At 39.0% G+C, this 16,982-nt stretch overlaps 1 non-coding gene across 1 annotated transcript; it reads left to right on the forward strand.

Moving 5' to 3' along the window:
- Positions 1 to 3,708: 3,708 nt before the first annotated feature.
- On the forward strand, positions 3,709 to 3,846 carry LOC119932783. Its single transcript, XR_005452516.1, has one exon. It is a non-coding gene; the product is annotated as a small nucleolar RNA SNORA7 (small nucleolar RNA).
- Positions 3,847 to 16,982: the final 13,136 nt, after the last annotated feature.

Genomic DNA, 16,982 nt, shown 5'->3' on the forward strand with positions numbered 1-16,982 from the left:
CATGCACAGTACCTTTTCAATCGGTCAATCAATCATTCGTATTGACTCTGTGCTTACTACATGCAGAGCCCTGTACTAAGCACTTGATAGAGTACAACAGAGTTGTTGTTTACAACAGTAAAACAGAGTTGCTAATCATGTTACCTGCCCACAAGGAGCTTACAGTCTAGAAGGGGAGAAAGGCATTAATAGAAATAAATAAATTACCGATCTGTATATAAGTGCTGTGGGGCTGAGGGAAGGGTGACCACAGGGTGCAAATGCATGAGCAACACCACAGAAAGGAGTGGGAGAAGAGAAAATGAGGACTTCAGAGAATATACTTTTAATAAAGTATATAAAGTTTATAGAGAATATATGAGATATACTTTTAATAAAGCTTTGAAGATGGGAAGAATGATCATCTGGAAGAAGTCACTGGAGAATGAACAGCTGAAGATTGTGGTCAGCGATGGAAGAAGGGAAAGGACAAGTGTTTGGTTTTGCTTCTGATGTACTTTTCTAAAGGCTTGGTTCAGTGAATTGCACTCAGTAGGTACTCAGCTAACAGCACTAGAATTCATCATCATCATCAATCGTATTTATTGAGCGCTTACTGTGTGCAGAACACTGTACTAAGCACTTGGGAAGTACAAGTTGGCAGCATATAGAGACAGTCCCTACCCAACAGTGGGCTCACAGTCTAGAAGGGGGAGACAGAGAACAAAACCAAACATATTAACAAAATAAATAGAATAGATATGTACAAGTAAAATAAATAAATAAATAGAGTTATAAATATGTACAAACATATACACATATATACAGGTGCTATACAGGTGCTATATATATACATATATGCAGGTGCTATATACATTGCTATATGATGCTGGCATTTAATGTTCATTGAAACACACCTGGACAGATTTGAGCCCAAATGGACTTTTCTACTGAAAAATGATTTGCAGAAACAGGCTTCCCTATCCAAACACATTTTTTAATAAGACAGCTGAAAAATCGTGCATTTTCATATTTCCCAGCATGTCTATTTTCAAAAACATAAAAGGAAATTGACAGCCTACACTTACTAAATAGTAAGAAATGAGTTTTCACAGCTGGCATAAATGAAAATTAGCCTTTATTTAGTTTTTTTTTAATTACAGGGCTGTGTTAATATCTGGGAATAAAGATAATTAAAACAACTATAACATAAATCAAAGCAACTGCTTTATTTTTATTTTCCAAATGCATACAAAAAGGAAATAATGAGAAATTTGTTTTTAATTTAAGTAACAATATTTCTATTCCATTTTATTTTTTAACCACGATGTCTTTTTTATGAAGGGCTTTGGAGTGAAGGTAAAAATGAGATTTTTTCTAGGTGTTTACATTTACAGGAGTTCCTAAATTAGGAATTCTAAATTTGCAAATTAATATTTGAAAAACCCAAAGATTTTCTGGTTTTTCAGGTCCTAGTTTACATTTTCATAGATACAGGATTCATATAAAAATTTTGGAGGCTTTTTTATAGTGATGGGGCTCCTAAGTGAATATTTTCACAAATCTCTGAAAGTATTAGCATACATATGGCTCTGTGGGCAGGGAATGTGTCTACCTACTCTGCTGTAGTGTACTCTTCCAAACACTAAGTGCAGTGCTCTGCACATAGTAAGTGCTTATTTCATATAAATGACTACTTGCCTGATGGATAAATGTGTCCACCATGTTCTGGCATTCATTATTTCCTATTTTTCTCCCAAAATATTTATCTCTTCTTGTCTCCCACTTACATTCAAATAAAAAACATATATATAACTTTAAAAGGCACTTTAAAAAATGAACATTTTTAACTTCCCTCATTAGCCCCATGTTTGAGAAAACACTATAGATGGTCAATCTCTTTATCTCTCCCTTTATCTTTCCTCAAGTAGTGGTAATAGTATCTATTAAGCACTTTGTGCAGAACACCATACAAAGTCCCAGAAAAGAATACCCAGGTGGGAATTAGACACAGTTCCTAATCCTGAAGGACTCACAATCTAAAAGTAAAAAAAAGGGAAGAGGGGATTGTCCATAGACACCTTTCCATTTCATACCTCACTCTGCTGTCTCATTCATTTTTCTGAGAAAAACCATTTAGTCTTTATTTCCCACCTCCTCAAATTCATTCATTCATTCAATCGTATTTATTGAGCGCTTACTGTGTGCAGAGCACTGTACTAAGCGCTTGCGAAGTACAAGTTGGCAACGTATAGAGACGGTCCCTACCCAACAGTGGGCTCACAGTCTAGAAGGGGGAGACAGAGGAACAAAACAAAGCATATTAACAAAATAAAATAAATAGAATGTGTACAAGCAAAATAAATAAATAGAGTAATAAATACATAAAAACATATATACATATATACAGGTGCTGTGGGGAAGGGAAGGAGGTAAGGCGGGGGGGATGGAGGGGGGAGGAGCTTCTGCATTAAACAAAAACTCCTTACCATTGACTTTTAAGGCACTCTCAGCTCTGTCCCTTCAACCCAACGTCACTGATCTTCTACTATAACCAAACCCAACCACTCCACTCCTCTAAAGCCAATCTACTCTACCTCAATCTTATCTATCCCACCACTGATTACTTGCCCATATCCTCCCTTGGATCTGAAACTCCTCCCCATTAATATCCGACAGTCCAGCTTTCTCCCATCTTCAAAACCCTGCTACAATCATGTCTCCTCCAAAAGGCCTTCTCTGATGAAACTCTGATTTCTCTTATCTATTCTTTTTTCTGTGTTGACTGATACACTTGGTTGGGAATCCCTTAAGCATTTTGATGATACTCATCCCAACCCCACAGCCCTTACATAAAAATTTCTTATAATAATAATAATAATAATAATAATGGCATTTGTTAAGCGCTTACTATGTACAAAGCACTGTTCTAAGCGCTGGGGGGATACAGTGTGATCAAGATGTCCCACGTGGGGCTCACAGTCTTAATCCCCATTTTTACAGATGAGGTAACTGAGGCTCAGAGAAGTTAAGTGACTTGCCCAAGGTCACACAGCAGACTTGTGGTGGAGTCGGGATTCGAACCCATGACCTCTGACTCCAAAGCCCGTGCTCTTTCCACTGAGCCACGCTGCTTCTCTAGTCTCTTTTCCCTATCTGCAAGCTATTTTAATGTCTGTCTCCCCCTGTAAGACTGTAAGTTCCCTGTGGGCATTGATTGCATCTACCAACCCTGCTGTAATGTATTTTGCCAATGGTTTAGTACAGACTGCTGCACCCAGTAAGTGCTCAAATAATACCATTGATTGGTTTATTGATTGATTGATGAAGACAACAAAGATCTTTAGGGTACTGTGGCTAGAGGAGCAGAATTTTAGGTTCCTTGGGACTCAGAGTCCTCAGTCACAACAACTGCCACTATATAGTTAGGATATAGCCTAAGTGATGATGTAGGCTGCCTATCTTCTATTATTCATATGTGCTTTGCACATAGTAAGCGCTTAATAAATGCCATTATTATTATTATTTAATATTTTTTGACCATTGTAATTTAAAAAGTCAAAACATATATTTCCATTTTTACTGTTTATCAGCAACCAGTAGGAAATAACAGTGCTTTGCACATAGTAAGCACTTTATAAATGACACTATTATTATTATTATTATTGTTGTTGTTATTATTATTATTATTATTAAATAAGATCTTTATTCCTCAGTAAATACTGATTCCCCCTCTCCGGGTCACACCTGCAGAGTTCCCAGTACTCTACCAGTCTGGACTACGGGAGGGAGAGTCAAGCAGATGTATACCCATTCCATTCCTAGCTTGGGCAGTGGCTAGCAAGTGGAAGGCAATCTGCTACAAGTCAAAACTCATTTATGTTGGGCAGCAGCGACATGGGAGAGATTTGAGGGTGGAAACTCAGGTTTACTGCATGGAAGGAGGCAATGGTAAACCACTTCTGTATTTTTACCAAGAAAACTCTGTGGATACATTACCAGAACAGTTGCAGATGGAGGTGGGGCTTTCCAGAAGGGATGGTGTCGCTATGGGTCAGAAATGACTTGACATCATAAGACAAGACAAGAATATTGATTCAGGTAAGGTCCCTGCCCCTCCAGCCTATCCCGTCTTCTGCCTACTCCCCTTCCTTCAATTAATCACATGTATTGAGTGCCTACTGTGTGTTGAGCACTATGGTCAGCTTGGGAGAGTACAATACAACAGATTTGGTAGACATATTCCCTGCCCAAAAGAGGGAGACCGTCAGCAAGCCTCAGGACCCCAATGTCTTTACTAGGGAAAGCACATTCCAATGGACATCAGTAGCATAACTAACCCACAAACATGGTAATGAACGAACATGTTGCTCAAGTGAGACATCAAATGGTGTCAGCACATAATAATACTGATAATAATGATGGAAAGTAAGAACACTTACTATGTGTTAAACACTGCATTAAGCTCTGGGGTAGATACAAGTTTGGAAACAGTACCTGTCCCACACGAAGCACACAGTCTAAGTTGAGAAACAGTTTAGCCTAGTGGACAAAGCAGGGCCCTTGGAGTCAGAAGGACCTGAGTTCTAATCCCAGTTCTGCTATTTGTCTGCTGTGTGGCCTTGGGCAATTTACTTCACTTCTCTGTGCCTCAGTTACCTCATTTGTAAAATGGGGATTAAAATTGTGAGCCCCATGTGGGACATGAACTGTGTTCAGTCTGATTATGTTGTGTCTACCCCAGTGCTTAGAACAGTGCCTGGAAATAATAAGTGCTTAACAAATACCATTTTAAAAAAAGAGCGAGAGGGAGCCTAATCCCCATTTTACACGTGCACACAGCTGAGATTGTTCAGTTAAATGATTCATTCATTCATTCATTCAGTCGTATTTTTTGAGTGCTTACTGTTGCAGAGCACTGTACTAAGCGCTTGGAAAGTACAAATCGGCAACATAGAGATGGTCCCTACCCAACAACGGGCTCACAGTCTAGAAGGGGGAGACAGACAACAAAACAAAACAAGTAAACAGGTGTCAATACCATCTGAATAAATTGAATTATAGCTACATATATATCTTTAATAAAATAGAGTAATAAATATGTACCAATATACACAAGTGCTGTCGGGAGGGAAAGGGGGTGGGGAGGGGAGGAGGAGGAGGAGAGGAAAAAGGGGGGCTCAGTCTGGGAAGGCCTCCTGGAGGAGGTGAGCTTTCAATAGGGCTTTGAAGGGAGGAAGAGGGCTAGTTTGGCGGATGTGTGGAGGGTGTTGAGTTCAACCAGAGATTTTGCTCACAACTGCAGAGCAGCCCCCCCCCCCCGCCACCCAACTTCCAGGGATGCTTCTTGACCAACTTAAACCCTTTCTGAATGAATAGTCCTGCTTTTGTCTTATGACAATTTTGTTGATTTGCCGATGCACTCACTATTGGGTTCATATGAGGAGAATGACTATCAGCAGCATACCCAGACAGATGCTGTGAGCTGAACTGAAATGGGAAGTCCACAAGCAAGGAAAACTGTAAAGTATAACTGTGCTCTGATGACAGACAGTACTGGGCTTCCTACACATCAGTCTAGACTGAGCCAATAAATAGGGGAGTGGTTTCACGGTTTGAGAAGATCTTAATACCAAGAACAGATTAGAAAACAGCAATCGGGGCTGCAAATTCTAATCACACCGTGCATATTTAAGGTCTATCTTTACATGCACAGTATGGAATAATGAGTTCTCAGCTGAACATCTGCCTTTCATTCTCTCTCTCATATTTTTCTTTACTGTTTAGTTTCCTTGAAGTTATAATTATATTTCTACCACTGATTTATGCCATTAATGATGATCAAAGTTAGGAATTGGGTCTAAATGTCCTGTAGTTGTCTTGAATGATAAAGAATCAAGAAGAAGAAAGACATGTAGAAACAATTTTATTCCTAAAGGAATGCTATGTACACTTTCATTTCTGTCAGGAAGCCTGATGCTTCTTTTAGTAAAATATAATTTGGATTCCAGTAAAAGATTTAGATTCAATCTTCAAAGTCCTGTATGCTCAGAGAATGATCTCTAGCTAAACAGCCTTTCTAAGGAACTTGGATTATGAGTGACCTTGCCAGGCACAGTTTTCATGATGGAAGACCTCAGATTGTGACTTTCAGAGCCTCTGATTTCCAACTAAATTCCAACATCAGAATATTCAAGAGAAAACTTATGATTCTTCCACTTATGGTCAGTATAAACACTGATCCAAACACCCTGAAAAAGCTTCAAGCACCTTCATCCTGGGTGATAGTAACGCCAACAGAGAATGGGTGGTGGGGGAGACAATCTTTCTTTTCCATTACTATGTAAAATGCCAGAGTGGAAAAATTCATCTTTCAGTGGATATAAAGCCTAAAGTACTGACATATTTTCTGACTTTAAAATTGACAGACTTGAAAGCTGCCAACAATTATTAGTTAAAACTGTTTTGACCAATCCTTCAGTTCTGGGAGTGATGTGATATTAAAGATTCAGACTGAGCCGGGTCTCGCTCACCCTTAACAGGAAAGGCCCAAAATCAATAGAAGTAGGGTAGGAGAGATAGAATGTGGAGCTAGAAAAGTGGGAATTGAAGAAAATAAAGCAGGTATCACAACCTTCATTGCTCAATGCAAAGAGAAGTGAAGGTTTTTGCAAATCAGCAGGGCACAGTGGAAAGAGGATGGGACTGGGAGTCAGGAGACCTGGGTTCTAATCACGACTCTGTGACCCTGGGTAAAATGGAGAAAAAAATGCCGGTTCTCAGAAAAAGTCCTTCTCAGACTGTGAGTCCTGTGTGGGCTAGGGATAATCCCTGACCTGATTATCTGGTGTGTAACCCAGTGCTTGGCACATAGTAAATCCTTAATACCCTAATTATTATGATGGAGGACAGGAGGAAAAAGCATATTAATAGCTAAATCCAACCTTTTCTCAACTTTGTTTACCTCTATGAGGAAGGGTGGGAAGTTTAAAGAACCTGTAGAGCTGATACATACTTTTTCTAAATATATTTACAAGGAAGGCCTTTTCCTTCTTAGCCAAGTACCTGTCTTTAGTTTTCCTGAGAAAGACTTTATTTCAGTATCCAAAGAGTTAGTTCTACAATGGGGAAATGGGACAGAGAGACAGCTCTGTCACTGAGATCTTTAGGAGGAAAGGTCATCTCTTGTTCAGAAAAACAGGCTCCTCTCCAACACACTCTCTTCCCTAACTGCAGAACCCCCAAATCCACAGACAGGTGAGAGGTAACTGTTCCATCTTCATGGAAATTAGAGTTGTAATGAAACAGGGGCATCTTCTACATCCATATGTCCTCCAAGATTGCTCTGTTGTCATGGAAATGCCTAATTTTCTATCCTTCTTTCTGAGAGAGTAGTACCCTGGAAAATCTAAATTCACCCTCTGCACCCCACTTCCAAAGGAATCAGAATCCTGCCATTTGAGAGACATCACTTCTTTTCATTGGCCTGATTTCCTTAAACCGAAAAAAATGGTATTTTTCCAGCTGAATTCCAGTGAACTTAAAATAACTATACTTAGTTTGAGGAAGAAGGAAGCTTTCCTTCTACTTTCTATTTCTGTTCATAGTTTTATTACTGACATTTAGTTCAAAGAACAAAGGTTCAGAGAACACTTGGTAACCTTTATGTTATCAGTGGGACAGAAATCTTAAATTGCTCCATTAGGATCCTATTCAATGATCCCCAGTGTCAACCCATAAAAGGTCCTGATGAATATGAGCAATTACCAAAAATATCAACCTTGTTCCCCCCTCTATGCTGTTTTATCCTAAGAATGTAGTCTTCTCACCTGGAGCAGAGACTTTGAGAAGATTGGAAAACCAAGAGGGCAGTTTTAAAAACAGTGATAGGTGCTGTCAGTGGCAAATGCATCGATTCATCAAAAGACAATTTTTTATGCACACAGGATGGAATGAAGTTTTTGTCATGAATGAGTCTTTTTTACTCACACCCAAGTACATAAAGAAAACCTCATCTTTAACAGGATGATCTTCAAATATGAAGAAGAGCCTGTGGGTATTGTCTCTCCCCTTTCTCCTGACTTTTTTATATACCTGCTTGTTTAGAGGAAAAGAAGAAATAAATTTAGCAATAACTATACTGCTAAATGAATAATTAGTCCATCAGTACCATGGCTTTATAGCTCAGTCCATGGCTTTCATGAATCTGCTGCTTCTTTATTGGAATGATTTCTTACATAGGCCACCATTACTGATGGTGTGATCCATCTTTTATTTCAGGATCAACCATTGCTAGACACACAATGTTGAAGAAATCCATCGTGTGCTACTTTTAATTAGAATGTGTTGACCCTTCCATATGTAATCATACGGATTAACATTAGATCAGTTGCCCAGAGAATCTCAGTTCAGACTGAAACTTGGTCCACATCTTTGAGGTGAATACTGTGGCAAAATCTTATTTTCATCTTCTTAACAAAGTGGAGTTTCACCATTAAATGTGCCCACTGCCTTACCACTGAGAATCCCGGAAGTCTAAGGTAGAATAGATCTATAAGTTCATACAAGGACTTCCCATAGGCCAATATACAAGGGTGCTCAGCAAAGGACTTTGATGATTTTCCAGCCCAGTTTTAAGGATCCCCAATATTGGTACTTCCACCATATGTCCTGGTGGTCTATTCCACAGCCTAACATCAAATTATGTTAAGTAGGCCCTTAGTTCTTTAAAACAGCTGAGTTATTCAAGTTTGAAAGGCAGTTCCTGCATCAGCAGTCTGACTTAAACTGACAAAAGCAAGGAAATTCTGAATCCATAATTCACCTTCCACCTCTTGACCTCACAAACCGCCATATTAGTGTGATCACACCAAAATACCAGCTTGTGTTTACAGTTTCAGTTCTCCCGATGGCGGATGGGCTCGTGTACACGAGCACTCGCTCTGTGTGCACTGAATAGGATCACGATCTGGAGAGCTGAAAATGTAAACACAAGCTGGTATTATGGTGTGACTGGCGGTTTGTGGTTCTTTGTTTGAATACTTTAAAAATGGGCACCCTGGTAAGAACAAAAGAGGCAGAAAGCAGAACTGCTCTCAAATGGCTTCTCATGCCTTCTTCTACACCCTTCAGGTAGATCCAAAATAGCCTTACCCAGTGGATAGAGTCCTCCCCTCAGCCATTTGTTTTTCCTCAGTTGGCTACACTTCAATGCAACAGTTTTGTTTTCAAATTCAGTCCATTAATACTGCGCTTTTAAGTTTTTTTATTCATTTTCACAAGCACCCTGTGCTTCTAGTTTTCCTACTTTTAAGGAAAGCTTCTACATCGCCAACATAGTGAAATTATTCAACATATATAAAAACTTAACCTCCGTACCATGATCCTGTTTCAGTATTTTCAAATTAGGTATTATCATGTATTTACAAAACTGAGAAATGAACAAACCGTACATGAAAGAAAACAATTTATTTATCTTTCTCCAACCTTTTAGACCTTCTAGATTTAGTTGGAAATGTGGAGGTTAACTTTAAGTGGAAAGTTGAAAAGGACAAATTATTTGCAATTTTTCCAAGTAGGGTTAAGGATGCTTTTTATTGTCCCTCTATTTTAGTCATGAGTAAATGTCAATCATCTTTTCTTTAATGCTGGTTTTTGGTTCTAAACTGCCTTTACAACTAATATAATTAAGCTATTACATTGTTTTTTTACATCTTACCAAGACATTACTTGCATAAATAAAAGTCAAGTGGTAACTGAAAGTGAAGAATTTTTCATATATAACTTATCTGGTCATGATTCAATGGATGCCCATTGGTGGAAAAGTCTCTCTCCCTCTCTTTTTTCTTTTCAAATGTAAAGGCAGTTAAATGTGTATTTGGTAAGCTCAATATGGACCGGGTTCTTGTCCACTAATTCTCTTTTATTGTACTTTCCCAAGTGCTTAGTATAACATTCTACACATAGTAGGCGCTCAATAAATACCATAGATTGATGGTAAATTGTACCACGTTATGTTCCTTGGTTGCATACAGAAAATCTTCTGCTCTTTCTCCCCCTCCTCCTTACCTCCCCAGCAAAAGGCAGGTAGATATGCTAGCAGAAATCAGTTACCAAAGTAACTGAGAGTAGTTTGGCAGATCCTTGTTCTTAAGGAGAAGTTATAAATTGATTTTACACCTTTTGAAGTAACCACTCACCACTGTAAACTTACTTTTGACAACTATTTCTTTAGAAGTCCAAGAAGCAATTGAAAAAAAGTAATTTTCTCAATACAATTGAGAATGTGAAGACATAAATACAAATAATTCAACAATGGTGTCAGTTTTGATATGGACAATGGCTCTTAATAGAGGAGTAAGGAAAATTTAACTCTAGGATTATTTAATGAAATGTCATTCATGGGGGAACAGGTGATTTCAGAAGTGTTGTCAGTCACTTTGGGCTGAAAAAAATAACAACAATATTTAGAATATTGGATCATCTACACAAAAACTTCATAGCAACATGTCTTTCAATTAGAGCTGTCCAACGCTTTGCCAAGTGTGTCTTAAAATACCTCATACTTGATCACTTAAACTGTCATTTGTCATCTTGGTACTTTATTATCTCTTCTAGAAGATCCTTCAGCAAGACAGCGTGTGACCATTCACAAATTTTAACAAATGTACCCACATGTACACCAGTAATGTCAGATCATCTTATTTTCAACTGAGATAAAATCAAATGCAATTGAAAACTAAATCATGAAGTGGACAGATTTATTAGTTATGGACTCATTTTTCACCAACATATGAAGAGTTGTGTACACCTCAAATTGCTAATGCATTAGCAATTTAAAATGTAATGAGTTTATCATGGTAGAAGTACATTTATGTGCCACATTCTACTTACTAAACACAAAACAAATAGCTATAGGACACTACTGGGGATTTAAAATTCTGCCTGTATAGGATAGAGGTGAAGGATATTTTTTATTTTATCTTCATTCTAAATACATGAAAAGGTTATCAGATTATAATGCTACCTCCTTCCCTTCCCCACAGCACCTGTATATATGTATATATGTTTGTACATATTTATTACTCTATTTATTTATTTTACTGGTACATATCTATTCTATTTATTTTATTTTGTTAGTATGTTTGGTTTTGTCTCCCCCTTTTAGACTGTGAGCCCACTGTTGGGTAGGGATGTGTTGCCAATTTGTACTTCCCAAGCGCTTCGTACAGTGCTCTGCACACAGTAAGCGCTCAATAAATATGATTGATGATGATGATAATGTGAAAGCTTAAAAACATGAATGTTTATGAAGACCTTTGGGCTGGCTAACAACTTCTCTAACCTGCATAACCTCTGCACTGACCTACCTCACTTGCCAGTGTCCTTTCTTCTCCTACTGGCCAAAACTACCCCATTCAATTGGTCACTCAGCTAAGAGAACCGAAGAACATGGCCAGAGCAGCAGCCTCAAGCATGATGGCCTTTTGAATCAAGGGGTGCCAAGAAAATTTTCCTCATAGAGCTCAGTCAACACAGTGTGATAAACTGGGCCAAGAGGTACCTCACCAATGCGCTCCTTTCTTCCTAGACCAAACAATAGTTCCCTTGACATAACCAACCACCTTCATCTCAAACCCAGAAATTGTGGCAAAGGACCAGTAGTTAGGCAGTGGAAAATCCAATTAGATCTTGTGCACGTGGGTTTATCTGTCAGTTGCTGCACACTACTAATTAGACTACTTGAAATGGCTATAGCTTCAATCCAGAGTCCCGTGCACAAAAAACTGGGTTTACATAGATGACGGGTCAGTGTCCCTTGGACTGAGACTGGTGAAGGCCCCATGGGAAATAAAGGGGAAGGGAAAGGATTGTGCTTCTTGCTTCCTTCTTTTTCCTGACCACATTTCCACCAGAGGAAATGGTTCTGAGGAGTGGTGTGACCTAGTAGAAAGAGCACAAGCCTGGGAGTCAGAGGACCTAGCTTTCAATCCCAGCTCTACTAGTTGCTTGCTGTGTGATATTGGGCAAGTCATTTGACTTCTCTGTGCCTCAGTCTCCTCAACTGTAAAATGGGGATTCATTGCCTGTTCCCTCTCATTATACTGTGAACTCCATGTGGGACAGGGACTATGTCTGATATGATTAACTTGTATCTATCCTGGTGCTTAGAACTGTGGTTGCTTGACACATAATAAGCATTTACAAATATAATAATAACAATAATGACAACAACAATACTAATAATAATAATGATGCTGTTTGAACACCAGGTAATCTTGGGTGGGTATTTGTTAAGCACTTACTATGTGCCAGACACTGTACTGTAGCTACAAGTTAATCAGGTTGGACACAGTTCCTGTTCCACATGGGGCTCGCAATCCTAATCACCATTTTACAAATGAGGAAACTGAGGCCCAGAGGAGTAAAGTGACTTGGCCAACATCACACAGAAGACAAGTGGAAGAGCCGGGATTAAAACCCAGGTCCTTCTGACTCCCGGGCCTGGGTTCTGTCCACTAGCTATCAATCAGTTGAATTTATTGAGCACTTACTGCATGCAGAACACTGTACTAAGCACTTGGGAGAGTTCAATAAAGAGTTGATAGATATGTTCCCCATCCATAACCTTACAGCCTAGAGGGGTCATCTCCTCACCTAGTCATTACTAGGCACCACTAGGCCACACTCTTTCATTTAATTTTTCTACAGCTACCCTCTCTATTGTGTGAGTCAGCCCAGCCAATTGAATTACTAATGAATTATCAATTATTCGTTGACAAGGAACCTGGAAACCTTGTTACTTATTTACACGTAAATTTCATCCTTTTAGTTACCGGTGAGTTACAGAACAAACTTATCCCAGTGTCTAGAGAGTGCTCAGGTCTTGAATATGTGCTTGGGTATGTGAGACCTGGAGACATTTCTAACAAACCTCAGATGCATGGGGAATTTCTTATGGCATTAAGGCTGTCATGATGAATTTATACAAATATTTACCTGCTCATTCATTCATCTTCCCACTCACCCACTCGTATGCCAACATTTCAGTCACCAACATACTGTGATAGAAATACTCAGAGAAATGATAGAAGCTCGTGACAGCCTCATTAAGTGCTTTTCTTTAAGATCGTATGCTTCATTGCTTCATTGTGTCTGATTATTGGGTGGGTACTGTTGCCACCAATGGCAAAAGAATACTTGGCTGGATGGGCCATTGGTCTAACAAAGTATTTACATTATTTATAGTCTTATGTTCTTAGCTAAATTATGTAAATAAGACAATCAAGTCAGTCTAACAGCCCTCACTTCTTCCCTTTCTAATGGAGGTTCTAAAACATTTGCTTATGTAACAATTGGTATACACAAATTCCATTCTTCAGAGCATTATTTTTATGGGCACCTAAAGATTTCAGCAATTTTCCTGTTTTTCTGTGACTGCTTGAGTCTAAGCAATTTTTTGAGAGGAAAATGAATTCAGTTAGTGAGCATGACCTAGATTTTTAAAGTAATTAGCAGCTCTGTTTTACCTGAAAGATGTAGCTAAGGGGAACAGGGAGTTCTAGCCCAGCACATTTCTAATATTGATGTTATTTAAAGCCATACATTAAGAGTCATAAGCATCTGTAGTGACAATGAAACATGCAACAAAGGACTGCAGAACTGGCAGGGAATTAATTGGCTCCATATTAGAAAATAGCAACTGAAAACTTTAAAATACAAAATGTATTCGTTAAGCAGGATCGGCAATCATACTTCCCACGCATGATCTGCAAACAATTTGTAAAGAAAAAGAATCATTACCTGGAGAATAATAACTAGCCTTGTGGCCAGGAAGCTTAGCCAAGAAAATAACATTAATGAATATGCAGTGTAAACACCAGGGTGAAGAAAGTACATTGCTTTAGCAAGTGAGGATAACAAGGATATTCTGTTTTGTTATTAAAGTAGGAACAAAGTACTGTATACAACACTCGTACGTGGAGATTTTCTAATGTGTTAACACTGCTGAAAACAGGGTCAGTGAAAAGGCAGAGGAGAGCATTTCTAGAAGGTAGAGAGGGCATAAGGCGGCTTCTGGAGAGGATAGTCATGAAAGGGTAAGGATCAGTGTCAACAACAGTGATGTCTTGGTTTTGTCCTCTAAATTGCTTTATGGAAAAGTGATGATACAGGACATAAAGGAAATGAGAGAGCCTAGGAATGTCACTTTAGGAATGAAATGGGATTCTTAACACTACTCTACTTTGTGGTTACAGAATAAAAACAAAGTATTAGTCATTATATCATGTCCTAAAGTCACTTTTACCTCAACTTTCAATTTTATTCATGAAGAAGCATGAGGGATTATGATTAAAATACACGATGTCTTCATTAGCAGGACTCTGGCTGTTTGCACTCTTAAAAAAGTCTTCAAAATTCCACCAATTTGAAAAAAAGTGTCTTCCTTTTCAATTTTAATGAAAGTCTAATGAAATTGTATAAATTGATGCTAAATTTGCATGGTCTCTTTAATGAGATAGGTAAGGTGAGTAATGCTAAAAGCAAAAAGGAGGCAAAATTCAAATAAAAGATTTTTCACGGAAAAAAGAAAACAGATTGAGCAAGGGAAATTTATTTTCCCTTCCAGGGCTGCACATTCACTATCATTCTGATAATTTAGGCCAAAGACAATTCTGCTATGGAGGAAAAGGCACCTTGTAGAATGTTCTGCTCCCAGGAGCTAACTAATGTTTCCCTGAACTTAGAATGATAGTGTGGAAAAATGATAGGTTGGCCCTCTCAGAGAGGAAAGATTTGGTATGAGATGACGTCTATGGACCTCCTTAATCAGCCTGGGTATGGGGGCTGTGCCCTGGGAGTGCTGAAATCACTGATTTCTTCCCTCATTCCACTGCCTAGTTTTCCAGAACTGAGGGAACAACTCAGAGGTCACCCAGGGTAACAGTGAGATGGATGGAGAGAGGAGGGGAGAGGTGAGAAACGGGACTTGGGAAATAGAAAACCTTGAGATTCATCAGCAGACAGCTATGAAGACATCTGGATTGGGCCCAGGGGGCTGGTAGCATTAGGTGTTCAGCTTGCTTATGAAGATTTGGATCAAAAGTGGAATTTTCTTTTGCAAAAACATGTGCGCTCCATGCAGACTTCTCCAATGGTACTTAAAAAAGGGGCCAAATGATGGGAAAAATGGGGATGTTGGCATGCTTGACCTAAATTGGCTCACCAGGAACCCAGCCACAACCCAAATGTCTACTGACATCCTAAAAGGAAGGGTCAATTCTACTCTCTCTTCCAAAGAGCTGAACACAGTCAGCAACCCTGAAGGGAACTCTTGCTAAAAACAAAATAGTGCTTCCAAAAATAGTCCTTTTCCAGGCACTCAGTGCCCAACATATGTTTGGAGCAGTTCTTTCCTTCTTTTTTTTTCCCTCATAAAAGTAGAGAGAAAGGAAGGAATTAAACCATACATTTTCATTTGGGACACAATGAGAATTAAGAAAATCTAATGCTCAAGAACACGGATGACTCAACCTTCAGCCATTTAGCTTTACTGGCACTAACTGAAAATAAGTTTGCTCTTTTTCAGTAGCAATGCCATTATATTCATTTCATTTTATCTTCCCCAACTAGGAAGAGTAGTAGCTGTTTAGCAAATTGTGTACTTCTTTTTGAAATACTTCAGTTAAAAGCACCTCGAAACCTTCGGTTGAATGCCCTTTTCAATGCTGCCTTAGCCAGTGGGTGGGGGCACAGTAGTGTCTGTTGAGAAAAATTTAAAAAATTCTGTTTTGTAACCCCAGACTGCACCCAGCCACTTAATTGCTATCTTGCAATGTATGCCACTTCGCATGAGGACCAAGTGAAAGAGTGCGGATAGTACCGCACAATCCATCACCACTACTCTATATAACAATTGAGCTCATGTCCCGTTGGCAATACAGTGGGACATGCTCTCTCTGGGTAATCGCTGCTCTCTGAGCAATGCTCATCCTGAGAAGCAATGGACCAGAAGAGCTGCACAACAGCGACAGACCCACCGATACAATCTCACCAGCCTCATCTTCAAAATAAAGGCTAACTTAATAATTGTGGTTTCTGTTAAGAGCTTATATTATGCACCAAGCACTGTACTGAGCTCTGGGGTAGATACAAGATCACCAGGTCCCATGCGGGACTCACAGTCCAAGTAGGAGGGAGAACAGGTATCGAATCCCCATTTTGCAGATGAGGGAACTGAGAAGTTAAGTGACTTGTCCAAGGTCACATAGCAGGCAGGTGGCAGAGCTGGGATTAGAACCCAGGTCTTCTGACTCCCAAGCCTGTACTCTTTCCACTAGGCCATGCTGGTAGGCCTGCAATACCATTAATCTCACTTTGGGAAAATTACAAAACAAGTTGATCGGGGGAGACAAAATCCTCACACAAATGTTTAAAAAGTTAATTCTTGCTTTCTTCCTTTCCAAACCACAGTGAGAAAAAGAAAATACTAAAAGTAAATGTGAGATTCCTGCTTCTCTTTGACTGGGGCTTAGGCTTTGACGAATCCTAAATTTTTCACACCTAGCTGAGGAGGGCTTGTTTTGCAGGTTTCAACCTTCAGCTTCCTGAACTGATTGATTTATGCCTCAGAGATCCTAATTCAGGCCTGCAAATAAATTAGCCTCCACTATGCCTGAGTTCTTAAATAAATATAGGCAACTTTATGGTAAAAAAAAATCATGTTAATCTTAATTTACCTCCCTATAGCTAAATGTACCTCATTATTTCTTTTCCTACGCTCTGCCCTTTTTCCAGATTGAGGGCCAGGAACTGAGCCCAGTTTAATAGCCTTGCTGTACCTTTCATCATATCTTAGTACAGAGCTTTGACCAAAGCAATGGCTTACCAAATGCCATACATATTAATAATTAAAAAATAATAATTAATGTTTTTGAAGGAGTTTCAGTTTGCCCTGAATACATGTACATTTCCTGAATATATGGAAATATTTTAATTTATCT

Source organism: Tachyglossus aculeatus, chromosome 9 (genome assembly GCF_015852505.1).
Source record: "Tachyglossus aculeatus isolate mTacAcu1 chromosome 9, mTacAcu1.pri, whole genome shotgun sequence".
Lineage (NCBI taxonomy): Eukaryota > Metazoa > Chordata > Mammalia > Monotremata > Tachyglossidae > Tachyglossus > Tachyglossus aculeatus.